Source organism: Papio anubis, chromosome 18 (assembly GCF_008728515.1).
Source record: "Papio anubis isolate 15944 chromosome 18, Panubis1.0, whole genome shotgun sequence".
NCBI classification, from domain to species: Eukaryota; Metazoa; Chordata; class Mammalia; order Primates; family Cercopithecidae; genus Papio; species Papio anubis.
In genome coordinates this window covers 42,742,158-42,764,219 of record NC_044993.1, presented here as the reverse complement: position 1 = coordinate 42,764,219, position 22,062 = coordinate 42,742,158, and the positions used below count along the sequence as shown (strand labels likewise).

Here is a 22,062-nt window from a genome sequence, read left to right as displayed (position 1 = left end):
GCAGGAATGGGGAGGTGATGTTTAATGGGTATAGTTTCAGTTTGGGAAGACAAAAACTTTCTGAATATGGATAGTGGTAACGATTGCACAATAATGTGAATGTACTTAATGCTACTGAACCGCCACTTAAAATGGCTAAAATAATACATTTTGTTATGTATATTTTACCCATAATAAAAAAATCCAATCTTCTGGATTCAAAAAAATTGTTTTAAGGACACTAAAGGTATATGGAATATATACCATATAATTTCCTACTTGTGTAAGTTGTTCTTTCAGCCTGGAATGGCTCCTTCTTTCTCTTTGTGGCAGCCACCTACTCATCTTTCAGTATCATCTCAAATGTTACCATCTGTGAAAATCCCCTTGCTTCTCTGGGGTAGCCAGTCGCTCCTGTGTGTTCCTGTCACACTCCACATACTCCTCTACTTGGCACCTCCCCTTGTATATGTAAACCTTTGTTAGAATGGATTATTAGTCAGTGTGCTTACTTCTGTTAGGAAATAAACTCCTAGCCTGGAGGCAGAAGTCCAACAGAGTAGTATTAAGTATTTCAGTGTAAAGAAACAAACAAAACATATGAAAGTCAAGAAGTGAGGCAGCTTATTATTTTCCCATTCAGTACGACAGAAGCCCAAAAACCTTAGCCATTTTTTTTCTTTTTGAGATGGAGTCTCGCTCTCTTGCCTAGGCTGAAGTGCAGTGGCGTGATTGCAGCTCACTGCAGCCTCTGTCTCCCAGGTTCAAGCAATTCTCCTGCCTCAGCCTCCCCGAGTAGCTGGGACTACAGGCACATGTCACCACACCCAGCTAATTTGTGTATTTTTAGTGGAGACGGGGTTTAACCATGTTGGCCAGGCTGGTCTTGAACTCCTGACATTATGTGATCTGCCCGCCTCAGCCTCCCAAAGTGTTGGGATTACAGGCGTAAGCCACTGTGCCTGGTCCAAAAACCTTAATAATTTTGACTTCTAAAATTAGAATTGGACAAAATGTATTTCCTGCCTAAAAGGTTCTGTACTTGTGATTTTCAGAAAATATCTGCTGCACCAAGGAGGGAGAATCGAATATTGCTCTACGTTATACTGACATATCTCAGATATTTTTTAGTTTTCAGAAGGTTTTTCAAGATACAGTTAGTATCTAAAATTTTACTTGACTAATGAGATTTTTTCCTAAATATTATCTTTCTTTTAATAAATATATAATAAGTGTAATTTTAAAAACAGCCATGAGCATTATTTTTTTTCCCCCTCCAAAGAGAAGACTCTTTCTTTAGAGTCTTCTTCATAGGAAGAATTCATAGGAATTCATCCAGACTTCATAGGAAGTTTGGAATATCTGACCACATTCTCCAATTGCAGTACATTATTAATAATAAAACCAACAGTTTTTCATTCATCTGTCTTACCCACTTTGTCTATTTCTCAATGGGCTGTGAACATGGGCTGAAAAAACAGGCATTTATTAGGTACCTAGATAACTCCAAAACATAATCTGACAAATATAGGTCCATAGTGAATATCCAAAATTGCTTTGCTATTAAGAGTATGACTATAATCTCTCTTTAAGCAGAATGCCCTAAATGGTATTATTCACCCAAGTTCCAGTACAACAGGTTAAAAATTTATAGTCATTATGAACTAGGGTTCGTTTATCCCCTCCCCATCCTCACTGTAAGCCAACCTGCAGTTGAGTTCAGACTTCTTTTTCTATATACAGTTCAATAGTCTTCACACTAAACTGTTAAGCTTGTTCACCTGCGGAGTACTCATCCACTGCAGTTCAAAAGTATGAGAACCCCTTGGTGGCTGACATGACTGAAGAAGTCCACAATAGCTATAAACTGTGAAGGAACTTGGGAAATAGCACCATGGAGCAGAAAGCAGAAAAGAACAACGGGCTAGTAATCAATAAAAACGGTTTCTATCATCAGTTAATCCACATTTTAAGGTATTTAACCTCCTTGGGCCTCGGCTTCCTCTTTTAAAATGAAGGGGATGGAATACAGTGTATCTCAAACTTCTGGTTCTAAAATTTGATGAGATTATGGAAGTAGGGGTCTCAATCATGATACTTCTGTTTTAGATTTAAGTTCAAATGATGTATATATCTAATAAGTAATTTATCGAGAAATGGCTAACCTGTCAAAATGGTATCACTAAAACCATTGAAATAATTACTTCGTGATTCTCAGATAACATTGATGGTTCCAGCTCATCGGAAAGACAACAGGTGTCAGTTACACAAACATGCCATCATATTGAGGGCTGGGGAGTGTATGGTGGTGTTTTATTCACGCTACAAAATTAGCTAGTGCATCTACTTGGGTTTGTCATAGATATCATAAAACTGTATTATACTGATGGGGGCACTGAAAAATATTAAAAAATCGCCAAGAGAAACATGCACCATTTTTGATTTCCTCATTTCTACAAACTGGAGTTTTTTAAAATTTATATACCACACTGTAATTCTATTACATACAATATAATTGTATATTATGTTCTATTCTACTACCTATTTTATCTAGTTCACAAAAAGGGGATGTAGGAAAGATAAGCAATTTTCAAGACAGGCTGAATGAGGTAATAAACAGCACTGTGGGTCCCTGGCATTCGGATTTCATGAATAAAACTGTCATTGGTTTTTAAGGTTTATCTACAGAACATTATGTGACCCCCTCTTTGATGGCTCTTTATAACTTCAAAGGTGGCCTTAAAGACAGGTTTATCACTCCATGTTCATCACTGATTGAGCAGTGAGAGGAAAATGTCTTCAGTTTTTATTTTAAATTCTTTACAACTGCTCTCCATATTATTTAAAGCGATTAGAAAACAGCACTGATATTGTCAGATTTTGTTTCACAGAAATGTGAGTTATATTAATAATTACACCTACATTAACCTTTATGGCTTTTCACTGGGTAAGCATGGCTGGTGGAAATGACAATCAAGCATCAGTTATTGATATGGGATTTTAATGGTATGCTTCAATTCAAATAATAACATGATTGAACTACAAGTCTTTATATAAATAAAAGACAGCAAAAATAGTGCCAGTTATTAACTCCACTTATAGCCTGAGGACTCTCTACTTTCTGCCGTTCCTCAGTGCTGGGTCACGGTGTGGAAAGGAAGGGGAGGGCTGGGATTTTATGTCTCCCCCAGTTTCAAAGAGATGTGGCAATGATGCTGAAGGATGGCTGTCCTTCAGCAAAGCCTGCAGGGGGTCCGCGGGCAGTATGTCACCGAAAATCATATTACGGGTTTATTCTAATAAAAATGTCTGCTGCTGCTTTCACAGTTCTAGTCCTAGAAATTATTTTCCTAAAATCATATCTTTCTTAAAGAGTGAGGTATGTATTAGTATTCAGTGCCTGGGAAGAAGCCAAATATATCCTGATTGCTATTCTGTATCATCCATTTTAGCAAAATTATTCTATTTCAGTTATATCTGCAATCTACAATGGGTAGGCATGAACTGAATCTCTCATGCAGAATTAGCCCACTTATATAAATCTCTTCTGAAATACGAATTGTTTCCATGGATGAAATCGTAACAATTACAAATCACAGCTTAGAGGAGAACAAAAGAAACAGTTCAATAATTTGAATTAGTGATAAGCATGAAAAAATTTACTAATTGGAGCTCTGAAATTTGCTTTCCAAATGGAGGTTTTTCCAGCTGGCTCTTGTTTTTAAAAAACTCTGTTAAATCCCTTATTTTAATCACACACACTTTTTCTGAAGGGGCGGCTTTCTTCTTGTTCTTGGGTGATAAAGCTAAATTTGGGATACAAAGTTAAATCTATTGCAGCCTTACAATTTAAACTTAAGTCTTACATTTGGTGATTAGTTAATATAAAGATATCACTTGAGGGAGGCTTTTCACCTGTTTAATTATCAAGATTTGTATTAACAACAACAAAAAATTAGTGTATACAGAGAAAATACCTTAACTAAAACACATTAAAGAAGAATTTCTCATCATGGATATAGACCAGTGCTGTCCAAAATAAATATGTGAGTAAAAAATGTGAGCAAGTAGCCACATTAAAAAGTAAAAAAGAAATTGGTGGAATTAATTTGACTTATATAGTTTATTTAACCCAACATATCTGCGCAGAAATAGTTAACATTATAGCAGGCCTGAGGGTGCTACCTTTGGAAGGTTCTGCTTGCAAGACTGGCCCTTGGGTGCCATCCATTCCCTAACTTCATTGTACCTAGACTTTGTATAAAAGATGTCATTTATGCCAAATACTTGCTTTCCTGATAAGAGTTTGAAATTTTGATACATGCAAAGCAGAGGGTGCCTATGTGACCAGATCCTGATAGGAACCTTGGGTGCTGAGTCTCTAATGGGCTGCTTTTTTTTTTTTTTTTTTTTTTTTTTTTTTTAGACAGAGTCTGGCTCTGTCGCCCAGGCTGGAGTGCAGTGGCCAGATCTCAGCTCACTGCAAGCTCCGCCTCCCGGGTTTATGCCATTCTCCTGCCTCAGCCTCCCAAGTAGCCGGGACTACAGGTGCCCGCCACCGCGCCCAGCTAGTTTTTTGTATTTTTTAGTAGAGACGGGGTTTCACCATGTTAGCCAGGATGGTCTCGATCTCCTGACCTCATGATCCGCCCATCTCGGCCTCCCAAAGTGCAGGGATTACAGGCTTGAGCCACCGCGCCTGGCCTTCTAATGGGCTTCTCTGGGCAGAAACACTGCATATATGCTACCGCATTTTTATTTTTTTTGGAGACAGAGTCTCGCTCTGTTGCCCAGGCTGGAATGCAGTGGCATGATTCATAGCTCACTGCAGCCTCAACCTTCGGGGTTCAAGTGATCCTCCTGTCTCAACCTCCAGAGTAGCTGGAACCACAGGTGTGCACCACCATGCCCAACTCATTTAAAACTGTGTTTTTGGTTTTTTTTTTTTGTAGAGATGTTGTCCCATTATATCGCCCAGGCTGGTCTCAAGCAATCCTTCCACCTTGGCCTCCCAAAGAGCTGGGATTACAGGTGTGAGCCACTGTGTCCAGCCCATGCACATTTGCCGTTGTTGGAGAAACAGGCATACTCAGAATGCCCCTCATGGAAAGGACGCGGTATGCGGACCTGCGCAAGGATAGGTCCAAACCCTGGCAGCTTCTCCCTGGTGGCTCCCTTTTGTTGTCGTCCATCCCAGCTGTGAGTGTAGTACAAATAAATGCTGGGTCCTAGAGTCTTCCAGCAAGGCACCTAACATGGGGGTGCTGCTGGAAGCCCTGAAACAATTTCCTAAATATTCTCATTTTAACATATAGCATAAAATACTGTTAGTGAGATACTTTACATTCTTTATTTCATACCAAGCCTCTGACATCTGGGAGTCGTTTTTATAATGATAGCACATGTCAGTTTAGACGGGCCACGTTACACAAGTGCTGAGGCTGCAGGTGGCTGGCGGACACTGGACCGGACAGCACAGGTGCAGAGGCTGGGCACACAGAAACCGAGGGAAAAATAAGAAGGCTAAAAGGCTTTCTTGTTAGCTACGTCTTTGTATAAAGCACTGATTTGTAATTATTTGACATAGTGAAACAGCCTCTGCATAGTTTTTTAAGTCTGAAAAGTTCTCAAATTTAAAAAAGTTTAGGAACATGCTTAGGTTCTCTCCCTGGTGAAGGAAGTGGCAGCAGCAAAGTTCACTCTCAGCAAATGCCACATGAGCTCCTGACGTTTCCAGCTGCCCAAGGAGCTCACCATGTCCAAAACATGACACTTTCTCCATCTTGTCTGTTCAGTTTTCATTTTCCAAGTCAGTCAGACTCAAAATTGTAGGTGTCTGACTCATTCTTTTAGCCTTCATTGAATGGGTCATTGAATCCTGTGGATTCCGTTTCCCCACTCTTCTTTGTCCTCACTGCCCCTGCTTAGGTTCAGACCTCCAGGGCTTCCCGCTGTGACTATGGAAGTAAACTCTTAACTCATCTCCACGCCCCAGCTAAGGCACAGAGCTAAAGATGTTACTTTATAGTGCCAACTCCCTGATGCCTGTAAGATGAGTCTACATTTTCCCTTTGATTTTTTTCAAAGGGCTTTGTATTCCTTTTTTTTTTTTTTTTTGAGACGGAGTCTCGCTCTGTCGCCCAGGCTGGAGTACAGTGGCGCGATCTCGTCTCACTGCAAGCTCCGCCTCCTGGGTTCACGCCATTCTCCTGCCTCAGCCTCCCGAGTAGCTGGGACTACAGGTGCCACACCACCACGCCCGGCTAATTTTTTGTATTTTTAGTAGAGACGGGGTTTCATAGTGTTAGCCAGGATGGTCTTGAACTCCTGACCTCGTGATCCGCCCGCCTCAGCCTCCCAAAGTGCTGGGATTACAGGCGTAAGCCACTGCGCTCAGCCCATATTCCAGTTTTAATCTACCTTTCCTGTCTCCTTTCTCTGCCACTCCCTCTACCACACACTTCTTGTAGCCCACCTTAGCTCTGCTTCAATGCTTTGCTCATTTTATTGCTTCTGTCTAAAATAACAGCCTCAATGAACATTTCTACCTTCAAAATATACCTACTCTCAAGGACACACTCAAAGGACCTGCACTCAAACACCATCTCCTCCATAACTGATGCTGCCTGTTCGAAGGAACTTGGATATTTAACAGGAGAACACTTTGTTTTATGTCTCAAAGGGTCTTCATTACGGTCAGTCCTGCACTGTCACTATTTGCCTATGTCACCTTACCTAACTGACTGGAAAACCCTTTAGGGCATAGGGCAGGTCCTGTTCCATGCATGTTTGTATCTTCCTAGCATCAAACACAGTACCTCACATGACAAATGCCAAAGAAATGAATGGAAAGCAGGTAGGAAGGCTAGTTGACCAAACTGGCTTCATAACCCAATTGACCATCTGGCATCTCATGAAGACCTTTAAATTTCTGGATAGAAGAGTTCAGCTATAAGAAAACCTGTGTATGGTCATAAACAGTCTTGATTTTAATACAGAATCCATGGAATAATATAATGCCTTGAAATTATAAGATTGAGAAAAACTATTAATTTTCAAATTTATCAAAAATGTCTGATATCTTACTGTTACACTTTTGTATTTACAAACTCTGTATTTGCACAAATCATACAGCTTACCATTACACCACATTCATCAGTCAGGATATAAAAGCCAAAATATTTGTTTCTTTTCATGACAACAGATAAGATACACCACTTATAATTTTAAAATAAATGTGAACATACAAACTCAACTATACCTGGGCAGTTCAGATGGGTCTTAAAATGGTATTTTTCTTCATATAGGAGATGAATCTGAGGAAACAGACAGTTGGGAGAGGCTAACCAGCCCTGCCCAAATGTAGACTAAAGTTAAGGGCCATTCAAATTCAAGTAAAAAAATGATGTTATATTGGAAAGCAGATTTTGCCAAAGCTACTATAATATGATCTGCATTTATGATAAGCAAAATTAAAAAAAATTAGTAAGTACTGATGTATCCCTTGGATTTTTTTTTTTTTAATCCTTAGCTAATTGGCTGAGGAGTTTAAGGAGATAGAAAAGCAAAGAAATATAGCAGAAACAGTTTTTCCTGGTGGTATTTTATTCACTTGATTTTTCAGGAACCTAAAGAAAGGTTTTGTTTATTTATTTATTTTTTTGAGACGGGGTCTTTCTCTGTCACTCAGGCTGGAGTGCAGTGGTGCAATCTTAGCTCACTGCAACCTCTGCCTCCTGGGCTCAAGCGATCCTCCCATCTCAGTTTCCTCAGTGGTGCATACCACCACGCCCAGCTAATTTTTGTATTTTCAGTAGAGATGGGGTTTCACCAGGTTGGCTAGGCAGGCTGGTCTCAAACTCCTGAGCTCAAGCGATCCACCCGCCTCGGCCCCACAAAAGCTGGAATTACATGTATGAGCCACTGTGCCTGGCGTAGGAACCCAAAGAAGAATCCTAAAATCTGTCCTCAAAATTTCTCCACTTTTAAGTTGTGGTGGTTGTCTGTATATGAGCTACAACTTTTAGTAAGAAAAACTTCCCACATGCTTACCAAATAGTGAAGATAATTTTTAAAAACTTAAGCAGTTCATAAAAACACAATATCCACGGTAACCACAAGAACATATTTATAAAATATACACAAAAGGAAATGTGAAGGGAATCAAAACTTATCACTACAAAAAAATCAATTAAAGAAAAGAAGGCAGTAGTGGAGGAGAGACAACAAAGCTATAGACACACAGAAAACAAGTAGCAAAGTGACCGAAGTCCTTCCTCATCAGCAATTAAACATAAATAAACCCTCCAATCAAAAGAAGAGATTGCAGAATTGATGGAAAATAACAACACTCAACTATATGCTGCCTGTAGGGCAGTCACTTTAAAGATAAAAAAAAGTTGAAAGTAAAAGGATGGACAAAGATATTCCATGCAAATAGTTGCTAAAAGACAGCTGGGGGGTGGCAATACTAGTCTTGGATAAAAAAGGACATGGTATATTTGGATAAAAAAGGACATGGTATATTGATAAAAGGGTCAATTCACCCAGAAGATATAACAATTATAAACATATATGGACTAAAAACAAAGGAGCCCTAAAATATACAAAACAAACATTGATAGAACTGATGGGAGAAGTAGATACTTGTACAATAGTAATTGGAGACTTCAACACCCCACTTTCAATAAAGGACAGAATGATCAGGCAGAATATCAATAAGAAAATAAAGGACCTGAACACCACTATAGACCAAATGGACCTAACATATACAGAAAATTCCACCCAGTAACAGAATACACATTTTTCTCAAGTACACATCAGACAGTCTCTAGAATAGACTACGTATGTTCAGCCACAAAACAAGTCTTAATATATTTTAAATGACTGAAATAATATAAAATTTATTTTCAAATCAAAATGGAATGAAACTAGATATCAAAAACTGAAGGAAAATGAAAAAATTCACAAGTCTGTGTAAATTCAACTACACACTCTTACAAAACTTTTAAACTTGTGATTTCGAAAAAGAAATCCAAGGGAAATTATAAGATACCTTGAGACAAATGAAACCCAAAACATGCCAAAACTTATGGGGAGCAGTAAAAGCAGTAGTAAAAGGGAAATTTACACCTATAAATGCCTACGTTAAAAAAGAAGAAACAACTTAGATCAACAGCTTAACTTTATACCTTAAGGAACTAGAGAAAGAAGACAAACTAAATTCAAAGCTAGCAGAAGTAACAAAATAATAAAGACTAGAGTGACAATAAATAAAACAGAAAACAGAAAAAGAGCAAAAACCCAAAACTTGGTTCTTTGAAAAGATCAACAAAACTGACCAACCTTTGGCTAGAATTAAGAACAAAAAGACTCAAATTATTAAAATCAGAAATGCAACTGGAGACATGACTACAGATCTTACATACATAGAAAGAATCATAAGTGAATACTAAGAACAACTGTATGCCAACAAACTGACAACCTAGAGGAAATGGACAAATTCCTAGAAACACACAATCAAACAAAACTGCAAAATGAACCCAAAGAAAATCTGAATAGGCCTAAAACTAACAAGGAGATTAAAAAAAGAACCCAGAACTTCTCAACAAAGAAAGGCTCTGGATCACATGGCTTCACTGGTGAATTCTACTAAACATGTAAATAATTAACACCAATCGGTTGATTCCTGGGCAAGATGGCTGAATAGGAACAGCTCCAGTCTGCAGCTTCCCATGCGATCAAGGCAGAAGGCAGGTGATTTCTGCATTTCCAACTAAGGTACCTGGCTCATCTCATTGGGACTGGTTAGACAATGGGTACAGCCCACAGAGGGCAAGAAGGAGCAGGGTGGAGGGTCACCTCACTTGGGAAGCGCAAGAGGTTGGGGCACTTCCTCCCTTAGCCAAGGGAAGCCATGAGGGATGGTGCATTCCGGCCCAGATACTAAACTTTTCCCATGGTCTTCACAACCCACAGACTAGAAGATTCCCTTGGGTGCCTACTCCACCAGGGACCTGGGTTTCAAGCATAAAACTGGTGGCCATTTGGGCAGACACTGAGCTAGCTGCAGGAGTTTTTTTTTTCATACCCCACTGGTGCCTGGAACACCAGCAAGACAGAACCATTCACTCCCCTGGAAAGGGGGCTGAAGCCAGGGAGCCAACAGCAGATCCCACCCTCCCCGCCACCCCTACGGAGCCCTTCAGACTAAGATCCACTGGCTTGAAATTCTCACTGCCAGCACAGCAATCTGAAGTCGACCTGGGAGCTTGGTAGGGGGAGGGGCATCCACCATTACTGAGGCTTGAGTAGGTGGTTTTCCCCTCCTAGTGTAAACAAAGCCATCGGGAAATCTGAACTGGGCAGAACCCACTGCAGCTCAGCAAAGCTGCTGTACCCAGACTGACTCTCTAGATTACTCCTCTTTGGGCAGGGCATCTCTGAAAGAAAGGCAGCAGCCCTAGTCAGGGGCTTATAGATAAAACTGCCATCTCCCTGGGACAGCACCTGGGGGAAGGGGTGGCTGTGGGTGCAGCTTCAGCAGACTTAAATGCTCCTGCCTGCCAGCTCTGAAGAAAGCAGCAGACCTCCCAGCACAGCACTTGAGCTCTGCTAAGGGACACACTGCCTCCTCAAGTGGGTCCCTGACCCCCGTGCCTCCTGACTGGGAGACACCTCCCAGCAGGGGTCAACAGACACCTCACACAGGAGAGCTCCAGCTGGCATCTGGTGGGTGCCCTTCTGGGACAAAGCTTCCAGAGAAAGGAAAAGGCAGCAATCTTTGCTATTCTGCAGCCTCCACTGGTGATACCCAGGCAAACAGGGTCTGGAGTGGACCTGCAGCAAACTCCGGCAGACCTGCAGCAGAGAGGCCTGACTGTTAGAAGGAAAACTAACAGAAAGGAATAGCATCAATATCAATAAAATGGGCATCCATACATAAACCACATCCGAAGGTCACCAACATCAAAGAACAAAGGTAGATAAATCCATGAAGATAAGGAAAAACAGTGCAAAAAGGTTGAAAATTCCAAAAACCACGCCTCTTCTCCTCCAAAGGATCACAACCCCTCGCCAGCAAGGGAACAAAACTGGATGGAGAATGAGTTTGACGAATTCACAGAAGTAGGCTTCACAAGGTGGGTAGTAACAAACTTCTCCGAGCTAAGGGAGCATGTTCTAATCCAATGCAAGGAAGCTAAGAACCTTGAAAAAAGGTTAGAGGAATTGCTAACTAGAGCAACCAGTTTAGAGAAGAACAAAAATGACCTGATGGAGCTGAAAAACACAGCATGAGAACTTCGTGAAGCGTACATAAGTATCAACAGCTGAATGGATCAAGTGGCAGAAAGGATATCAGGGATTGAAGATCAGTTTAATGAAATAAAGCAGGAAGACAAAATTAGAGAAAAAAGAAAGAAAAGGAACGAAGAAAGTCTCCAAGAAATATGGGACTATATGAAAAGACCAAACCTACGTTTGACTGGTGTACCTGAAAGTGACAGGGAGAATGGAACCAAGTTGGAAAACACATTTCAGGATATTATCCAAGCAAACCTTCCCCAACCTGGCGAGGAAGGCCAACATTCAAATTCAGGAAATACAGAGACCACCACAAAGATACTCCTCGAGAAGAGCAATCCCAAGACACATAATCGTCAGATTCACCAAGGTTGAAATGAAGGAAAAAATGTTAAGGGCAGCCAGAGAGAAAGGTCGGGTTACCCACAAAGGGAAGTAAGTCCATCAGACTAACAGCGGACCTCTCTGCAGAAACCCTAAAAGTCAGAAGAGAGTGGGGGCCAATATTCAACATTGTTTTTTTTGTGTGTGTGATAGAGTCTCGCTCTGTCACGGTGGCACAATCTTGGCTCATTGCAACCTCTGTCTCCTGGGTTCAATGGGTTCAAGCAATTCTCCCAGCCTCACGAGTAGCTGGGATTACAGGCGCCCGCCAGCACGCCCAGCTAATTTTTATATTTTTAGTAGAGATGGGGTTTCACCATCTTGGCCAGCTGGTCTTGAACTCCTGACCTCGTGATCCACCAGCCTTGGCTTCCCAAAGTGCTGAGATTACAGGTGTGAGCCACCGTGCCCAGCCTCAACATTCTTAAAGAATGTTCAACCCAGAATTTCATATCCAGCCAAACTAAGCTTCATAAGCAAAGGAGAAATAAAATCCTTTACAGACAAGCAAATGGTGAGAGACTTTGTCACCACCAGGCCCGCCGCACAAGAGCTCCCGAAGGCAGCACTAAATATGGAAAGGAAAAACTGGTACCAGCCACTGCAAAAACATACCAAATTATAAAGGCTATCAACACTATGAAGAAACTGCATCAACTAATGGGCAAAATAACCAGCTACCATCAAAATGACAGGATCAAATTCACACATAACAATATTAACCTTAAATGTAAATGGGCTAAATGCCCCCAATTAAAAGACACAGACTGGCAAATTGGATAAAGAGTCAAGACCCATCAGTGTGCTGTATTTAGGAGATCCAACTCATGTGCAAAGACACACATAGGCTCAAAATAAACAGATGGAGGAATATTTACCAAGCAAATGGCAAGAAAAAAAAATCAGAGGTTGCAATCCTAGTCTCTGATAAAACAGACTTTAAACCAACAAAGATAAAAAAAAAAAAAGACAAAGAAGGGTATTACAGGGATCAATGCTGAAGGGTAAAGGGATCAATGCAACAAGAGCTAACCATCCTAAATATATATATGCACCCCATACAGGAGCACCCAGATTCATAAAGCAAGTTCTTAGAGACCTACAAAGAGACTTAGACTCCCACACAATAATAGTGAAAGACTTTAACAACCCATTGTCAATATTAGACAGATAACGAGACAGAAAATTAACAAGGATATCCAGGACTTGAACTCAGCTCTGGACCAAGCGGACCTAATAGATATCTACAGAACTCTTCAACCCAAATCAACAGAATATACACTCTTCTCAGCACCACATCACACTTATTTTAAAATTGACCACATAATTGGAAGTAAAACACTCCTTAGCAAATGCAAAAGAACAGAAATCATAACAAATAGTCTCTCGGACCACAGTGCAATCAAATTAGAACTCAAGATTAAGAAACTTACTCAAAACCACACAACTACATGGAAACTGAACAACCTGCTCCTGAATGACTACTGGGTACATAACAAAATTAAGGCAGAAATAAGTAAGTTCTTTGAAACCAATGAGAACAGACACAAAGTACCAGAATCTCTGGCACACAGCTAACACAGTGTTTAGAGGGAAATTTATAGCACTAAATGCCCACAGGAGAAAGTGGCAAAGATATAAAATTGACACCCTAACATCACAATTGAAAGAACTAGAGAAGCAAGAGCAAACAAATTCAAAAGCTAGCAGAAGACAAAATAACTAAGATCAGAGCAGAACTGAAGGAGATAGAGACACAAAAAAAACCCTTCAAAAAATCAATGAATCCAGGAGCTGTTTTTTTGAAAAGATTAACAAAATAGATAGACCGCTAGCCAGACTAATAAAGAAGAAAAGAGAGAAGAATCAAATAGACACAATAAAAAATGATAAAGGAGATATCACCACTGATCCCACAGAAATAGAAATTATCATCAGAGAATACTATAAATACCTCTATGCAAATAAACTAGAAAATCTAGAAGAAATGGATAAATTCCTGGACACATACACCCTCCCAAGACTAAACCAGGAAGAAGTCAAATCTCTGAATAGATCAATAACCAGTTCTGAAATTGAGGCAGTAATTAATAGCCTACCAACCAACAAAAGCCCAGGACCAGATGGATTCACACCCGAATTCTACCAGAGGTACAAAGTGGAGCTGGTATCATTCCTTCTGAAAGTATTCCAAACAACAGAAAAGAGGGACTTCTCCCTAACTCACTTTATGAGGCCAGCAACTTCCTGGTAACAAAACCTGGCAGAGACACAACAAAAAAGAAAATTTCAGGCCAATATCCCTGATGAACGTCGAGGTGAAAACCCTCAGTAAAATTCTGGCAAATTAAATCCAGCAGCACATCAAAAACCTTATCTACCACAATTGAGCCAGCTTCATCCCTCGGATGCAAGGCTGGTTCAGCATACGCGAATCAATCACATAAACAGACCCAATGAGAAAAACCACATTATTATCTCAATAGATGCAGAAAAGGCCTTCTACAAAATTCAACACTCCTTCATGCTAAAAACTGTCAATAAACCAGGTATTGATGGAGTGTATCTCAAAATCATTAGAGCGATTTATGAGAAACCCACAGCCAATATCACACTGAATGGGCAAAAGCTGGAAGCATTTCCTTTGAAAACTGGAACAAGACAAGGATACCCTCTCTCACCACTCCTATTCAACATGGTATTGGAGGTTCTGGCCAGGGCAATTAGGCAAGATAAAGAAATAAAGGATATTCAAACAGGGAGTTAAATTGTCTCTGTTTGCAAATGACATGATTGTATATTTAGAAAACCCCATTGTCTCAGCCCAAAATCTCCTTAAGCTGATAAGCAACTTCAGCAAAGTCTCAGGATACAAATCAATGTGCAAAAATCACAAGCATTCCTATAGACCAATAGGTGTACAGACAAACAGAGAGCCAAATCATGAATGAACTCCCATTCACAATTGCTAAAAAGAGAATAAAATACCTAGGAATACAACTTACAAGGGATGTGAAAGACCTCTTCAAGGGGAACTATAAACCACTGCTCAAGGAAATAAGAGAGGACACAAACAAATGGAAAAACATTCCATGCTCATGGATAGGAAGAATCAATATCGTGAAAATAGCCATACTGCCCAAAGTAATTTATAGATTCAATGCTATCCCCATCAAGTTACCATTTGACTTTCTTCACAGAATTAGAAAAAACTAGTTTAAATTTCGTATGGAACCAAAATGGAGCCTGTATAGTCAAGACAATCCTAAGCAAAAAGAACAAAGCTGGAGGCATCATGCTTCCTGACTTCGAACTATACTACAAGGCTACAGTAACCAAAACAGCAAGGTATTGGTACCAAAACAGATATATAGACCAATGGAACAGAATAGAGGCCTCAGAAATAACACCACGTATCTACAACCATCTGATCTTTGACAAATCTGACAAAAACAAGCAATGGGGAAAGGATTCCCTATTTAATGGTATTGGGAAATCTGGCTAGCCATATGCAGAAAACTCAAACTGGACCCCTTCCAGAAACTGGACCTTATACAAAAATTAACTCAAGATAGACTAAAGACTTAAACCTAAGACCTAAAACCATAAAAACCCTAGAAGAAAACCTAGGCAATACCATTCAGGAGATAGGCATGGGCAAAGGCTTCATGACTAAAACACCAAAAGCAATGGCAACAGAAGCCAAAATTGACAAATGGATCTAACTAAACTAAAGAGCTTTTGCACAGCAAAAGAAACTATTACCACAGTGAACAGGCAACCTACAGAATGGGGGAAAATTTTTGCAATCTATCCATCTGACAAAGGACTAATATCCAGAATCTACGAGGAACTTAAAACAAGTTTACAAGAAAAAAAAATCAATCCCATCAAAAAGTGGGTGAAGGATATGAACAGACACTTCTCAAAAGAAGACATTTATGCAGCCAACAAAGATATGAAAAAAAGCTCATAATCACTGGTCATTAGAGAAATGCAAATCAAAACCACAATGACATACCATCTCACACCAGTTAGAATGGCTACCACTAAAAAGTCAGAAAACAACAGATGCTGGAGAGGATGTGGAGAAACAGCGCTTTTACACTGTTGGTGGGAGTGTAAATTAGTTCAACCATTGTGGAAGAGTGTGGAGACTCCTCAAGGATCTAGAACTAGAAATACCATTTGACTCAGTAATCTCATTACTGGATATATACCCAAAGGATTATAAATCATTCTACTATAAAGACACATGCACACATATGTTTATTGCAGCACTATTCATAATAGCAAAGACTTGGAATCAACCCAAATGCCCATTAATGATAGATTGGATAAAGAAAATGTGGCACATATATACCATGGAATACTAGGCAGCCATAAAAAAGGATGAGTTCATGTCCTTTGCAGGGACATGGATGAAGCGGGAAACCATCATTCTCAGCAAACTAACACAGGAACAAAACCAAACACTGCCTGCTCTCACTCCTAAGTGGGAGTTGAAGTATAAGAACACATGGACACAGGGAGGGGAGGGAACATCACACACTGGGGCCTGTTGGGGGGTGGGGGCCTAGGGGAGGGATAGTATTAGAAGAAATATAGATGATGGGTTGATGGATGCAGCAAACCAGCACGGCAGGTGTATACTTATGTAACAAACCTGCACGCTCTGCACATGTATCCCAGAACTTCAAGTATCGTAATAATAAAAAAAGTTAACACTAATCCTCAAACTCTTTGAAAAAGTTGAAGAACAAACACTAGTTACTCATTCTATGAGGCCAGAATTACTCTGATACCAAAGCTAGAAAAGGTACACACAAAAAACTAAAGACCAATATCCCTTACGAATGTTAACATAAAAATCCTCAAGAAAATTACTACTTCAGAATTCAGCAACATATAAAACGATTATACACCAAGAACAAGTGGGATTTATTCCCAGAATGCATGAGTGGTTCAATATACAAAAGCCTACCAATTTAATACATCACATTTACAGTAAGGGAAAAAAACTACATGATCAGCTCAATGAATTTTTAAAAAAGCATTTGACAAAATTCAACAGCCTTTCATGATAAGAACATTCAATTAACTATGAATAGAAAAAAAAAAAACTTCCTTCACATGACAAAGGCCATATATGAGAAACCCAGAGCTACCATCATAATCAGTAGTGAAGGATAGAGCTCCACTGAGATCAAGAATAAGACAGATACCCAATTTCACTTCTATTGAATATATACTGGAAGTTCTGGTTGAAGCAATTAGGCAAGAAAATAAAATGAAAGGTATCCAAATTGGAAAGGAAGATGTAAGATTTTCTCTGTTCACAAATAACACATTCTTACATGCAGAAAACCCTACAGATCACACCCACCCACCCACCCACACCCCCTGTTAGAGCTAATAAACTAAGTCAACAAAGTTGCTGGATGCAAAACCCACATACACAAATCCGTTGCATTTCTAAATGCTGCCAATTAACAATTAGAAAAGGAAGTTAAGAAAATAATTCCAGTATAACAGCATTAAAAAGAATAAAATATTAGGAATAAATTTAACCAAGGAGGCAAAACACTTGTATGCTGAAAACTACAAAACATTGCTGAATGAATTAAAGATGAAAAATCAGGCCGGGCGCGGTGGCTCAAGCCTGTAATCCCAGCACTTTGGGAGGCCGAGACGGGCGGATCACGAGGTCAGGAGATCGAGACCATCCTGGCTAACACGGTGAAACCCCGTCTCTACTAAAAACTACAAAAAACTAGCCGGGCGAGGTGGCGGGCGCCTGTAGTCCCAGCTACTCGGGAGGCTGAGGCAGGAGAATGGCATAAACCCGGGAGGCGGAGCTTGCAGTGAGCTGAGATCCGGCCACTGCACTCCAGCCTGGGCGACAGAGCGAGACTCCGTCTCAAAAAAAAAAAAAAAAAAAAGATGAAAAATCATTGGGAATATACATCCTGTGTTCATGAATGGGAAGACTTCATACAGTTAAGATGACAATATTATTCAAAGTGAGCCACAGATTTAAAATGATCCCTTTGAAAATCCCAACAGTGTTTCTGCAGAAATAGAAAAAGTCATCCTAAAATTCATGAAATGTGAATGAACCATGAATAGCCAATCCAATTTTGAAAAACAAGAAAAAAGTTGGAAGATTCACACGTCCTGATTTCAAAACTTATTACAAATTTACAGTAATCAAAACAATTACTACTGGCATAACAACAGGCATATAGACCAATGGAATTGAGAGGCCAGAAACAAATCTTCACATAAATTTTTTTTTTTTTTTTTGATGGAGTCTAGTTCTGTTGCCCAGGCTGGAGTGCAGTGGCCCAATCTCGGCTCACCGTGACCTCTACCTCCCAGGTTCAAGCGATTGTCCTGCCTCAGGCTCCCGAGAAGCTAGGATTACAGGCGTGTGCTACCACGCCTGGCTAAATTTTGTATTTTTAGTTGAGATGGGGTTTCGTCATGTTGGCCAGGCTGGTATCAAACTCCTGATCTCAGGTGTTCCACCCACCTTGGCCTCCCAAAGTGCTGGGATTACAGGCATGAGCCACTGTGTCCGGTCTTTTTTTTTTTTTTTTTTAAAGAAAAACAGAGATGGGGTTTTGCTATGTTGACCAGTCTGGTCTTGAACTCCTGCCCAGGCTGGTCTCAAACTCCTGGACTCAAGCAATCCTCCTGCCTTAGCTTCCTGTATAGCTGGGACTACAGATTGGCTATTCATGGTTCATTCACATTTCATGCCACTGTGCCCAGGTCTAATTGATTTTTGACAGGGGTATCAAGACCATTCAATGGGAAAGGACAGTGTTTTCAAAAAATGATCCTGGGAAAGCTGGATATCCACATGAAAAAGAATGAAGTTGGAGCCTTAACTTACACTATATACAAAAATTAACTCCAGATAGATCAAAGACCTAAACGTATCACAAAAGCTAAACTATAAAACTCTCAGAAGAAAACGTATGAGAAAAGCTTCATGACATTGGTTTTGACAGTGATTTCTTGGATTATCACACCACAAACAACAACAAAAACCACATTACATTGGGCTTCATCAAAATTAAAAACTTTTGTACGTGAAAGGACACTGTATCAAGGGAGTGAAAAGGCAACAAACAGAATGCAACAGTCTGCTAATCACATACACAATAAGAGATGAATATCCAGAATATGCAGAGAATGTCTACAACTTAAAAAAAATTTCAAAAGCGGGCAAAGGACGTGAAGAGACCTTTCTGCAAAGAAGATACATGAATAGCCAAGAAGCCCATGGAAAAATGCTCAACATTACCAATCGTTAGGCAAATCAAAACCACAATGAGATGCTACTTTACACATATTAGGATGGCTATTATCCAAAAGTACCAAAAATAACAGGTATTGGTGAAGATGTGGATAAACCGGAACCCTCTGTGTGCTGCTGGTCGGTGTGTAAATAAAATGGTGCAGCGACTGTGGAAAAGTTTGCTGGTTCCTCAAAAACTTAAACACAGATTTGCCATATGATCCAACAATTCTACACAGCAGCATTACTCATCATAACCCAAAGGTAGAAACAATCAAGCATCTATCAACAGATGAATGAATGTATAAAGAAAATGTGGCATTTACTTATGGAATATTTAGCCTTAAAAAAAGAATAAAATTCTGATACATATGACCACATGGATGAACCATGAAAAGATTTCATGGATGAACCTTGAAATCCTTATGCTAAGCGAAGTAAGCCAGATATAAAAGGACAAATATTATATGATTCTACTATGAGTTACCTAGAATACGGAAATTCATAGAGACAGAAAGTAGAACAGAGGTTACCAGCGTAGGGAGAGAAAAAAAAACGGGAAGGAACTGTTTCATGGGTATAGAGTTTCAGTTTGGGATGATAAAAATGCTCCAGACAAAGTGGTGATGGTTGCGCAACAACGAGCATATACTTAATGCCACTGATTTGTACATTTAAAAGTGACTGAGGGTAAATTTTATACCATGTATATTTTGCCGCAGTTGAAAAAAAAAAAAGCTACAACCCTCCTGCAAGGGTATTTGGCAGTATCTAACCAAACTACACAACTTTTTTTAACCAAACAATCCCACTACCAGGAATTTATCCTGATGACATGTCTCCAACAATACAGAAAGACATACACATAACATTATTCACTGCAGCTTGTTTATAACTGCAAATATTGGGAATAACCTATATGCCCAACATAAGTAGAAGATAAAATAAAGTTGGTATATACAATGCTCTACTATGCAGCTATAAAATAAAAATGTGCTCTATGAATTGATATGGAATGGTTTCCAGGATATATATATATATTTTTTTGAGACAGGGTCTCACTCTGTCACACAGACTGGAGAGTGCAATGGCCTGATCTCAGCTCATTGCAACCTCCACCTCCTGGTTTCAAGTGATTTTCATGCCTCACCCTCCCCAGTAGCTGGAATTATAGGCGCATGCTACCATGCCCTACTAATTTTTGTATTTTTAGCAGAGACGGAGTTTCGCCATGTTGCCCAGGCTGGTCTCAAACTCCTGACCTCAAGTGATCCGCCCACCTTAGCCTCCCAAAGTGCTGGGATTACAGGTGTGAGCCACTGCACCTGACCAGGATATACTTTTAAGTTGAAAAAAATAAAGTGTAAAAGAATAATGCTGTCCTTCAAGTAAGAAAAAATGTCACATAAGAAAATACACATGCATCTGCTCATTTGTGCAAAAAGAAATCCAGAGAGAGGGTAGAAATGGAAGGCAGAGAATGAAGGAGTCAAGGACACTTCCAAGTGTCCCTCTTGGGATGTGGGCTCTCTAGGAACAACAGTTATGTTCCCAGAACCCCCACATAAAAACAATGTATAGAAACCATGATGTGGGGGCACAAAATGAAATATAAACCACTAGCCTGAGTAACTGGAAAACAGTATCTTGACAGTAAAACTAAACACAAAAAGAACTGTACATAAGGTACTTTGTTAGGAAACTTCTCAAAGGGATATGGATTAGCAATTGTGAAGTTACTTTTTGTGTATATTAGGATTAAACAAATTAATCCACTTTAGATAAGTTAGTCAGGTTTCTCTCTGTAAGATGAAGAAAGGGCTCCTTGGAAATACGGTTGACCTAGGGTTGGGTCAGAGAAAACACAAGTTGAGCCTGGTTCATCTAGAATTGCCATAAAGTAAGAAAATAATTAAAAAACTATTAATTGGGTACGTTGAGAGGACACAGGAGGCAAACTGAAGGAGCTTGCAATGGCTGAAGCTTGGGTTTTGAGCAACAAAATAATGTTAGTATCATAGAAAAGTAACTTTTTTTGAGACATTCTCACTCTGGTCACCCAGGCTGGAGTGCAGTGGTGTGACCTTAGCTCACTGCAGCCTTGACCTCCTGGGCTCAGGTGATTTTCCCACCTCAGCCTCCTGAGTAGCTGGGACTATAGGCACCTGCCACTATGCCTAGCTAATTTTTGTATTTTTAGTAGAGACGGGGGGTTTCACCACATTGCCGAGGCTGGTCTCGAACTCCTGACCTCAAGTGATCTGCTGCCTCGGCTTCCCAAAGTGCTGGGATTACAGGCGTGAGCCACGATGCCTGGTCGTAATAATAATATTATTAATATTATAACAACAGAATAAAATAAAATATCCATAAGCCCATACTGATGTAATTATTAATAACTGAATAAGTGAGGAAAAGGGATAGTTTTTCTCACAGCAGAATGTTAATTAACGTATACAGAAGGAATGATGGAAACAGAAAATCATGATCAGGTAAACCCTACAGTAGTAACTGTTACAGGCAGAAGCCAACAATGGATGCTAAAATTAGTGGGTGAGGAGATGTCGGTATAGACTCAAAGAGACTTATTAATCAGAAAAGAAAAAAAATAGCAACTTTTTAGTGAAGAAAACTGGCAGCACCTTAAGGAAGTGATCAAAGTTAACATTACCAGCAATAAGACAAAATGATACCATGTACCCCTGCTTCACTGACATGATGTAGTTAGAAGAGCACCACAGTTTCTGTGGTATTCCTGACAGAAATACACAGCCTCGGTGGAATCCCTAGGAAACATTAGACAAACTCAAACTGATGGACGTTCTACTACACTGGCTAGTACTCTTGACAATGTGCCCAGGAAAGACACAGACAGAGTAACTGTCACAGACGGAGAAGGCTAAGGATACTTGACAACTAAAAGCAATATGGGAAACTGGATCATAAAGAGGACCTTCATGGCAAAACTAGAGATACTGGAATTAGGTCTATAGCTTAGTTAATAATAGTGTTATCTGTGTTAATTTTCAGTTTTACTCCGGCTTTGAGAGATGTTGGCATTAGGGGAATCTGAGTGAATGGCACAT

General features: G+C 39.8%; 1 protein-coding gene across 5 annotated transcripts in view; it reads right to left on the bottom strand.

Moving 5' to 3' along the window:
• NETO2 (neuropilin and tolloid like 2) overlaps positions 1 to 22,062 on the bottom strand; it is a 62,377-nt gene that overhangs the window by 5,305 nt on the left and 35,010 nt on the right. The gene's annotated exons all lie outside the window — the stretch shown is intronic.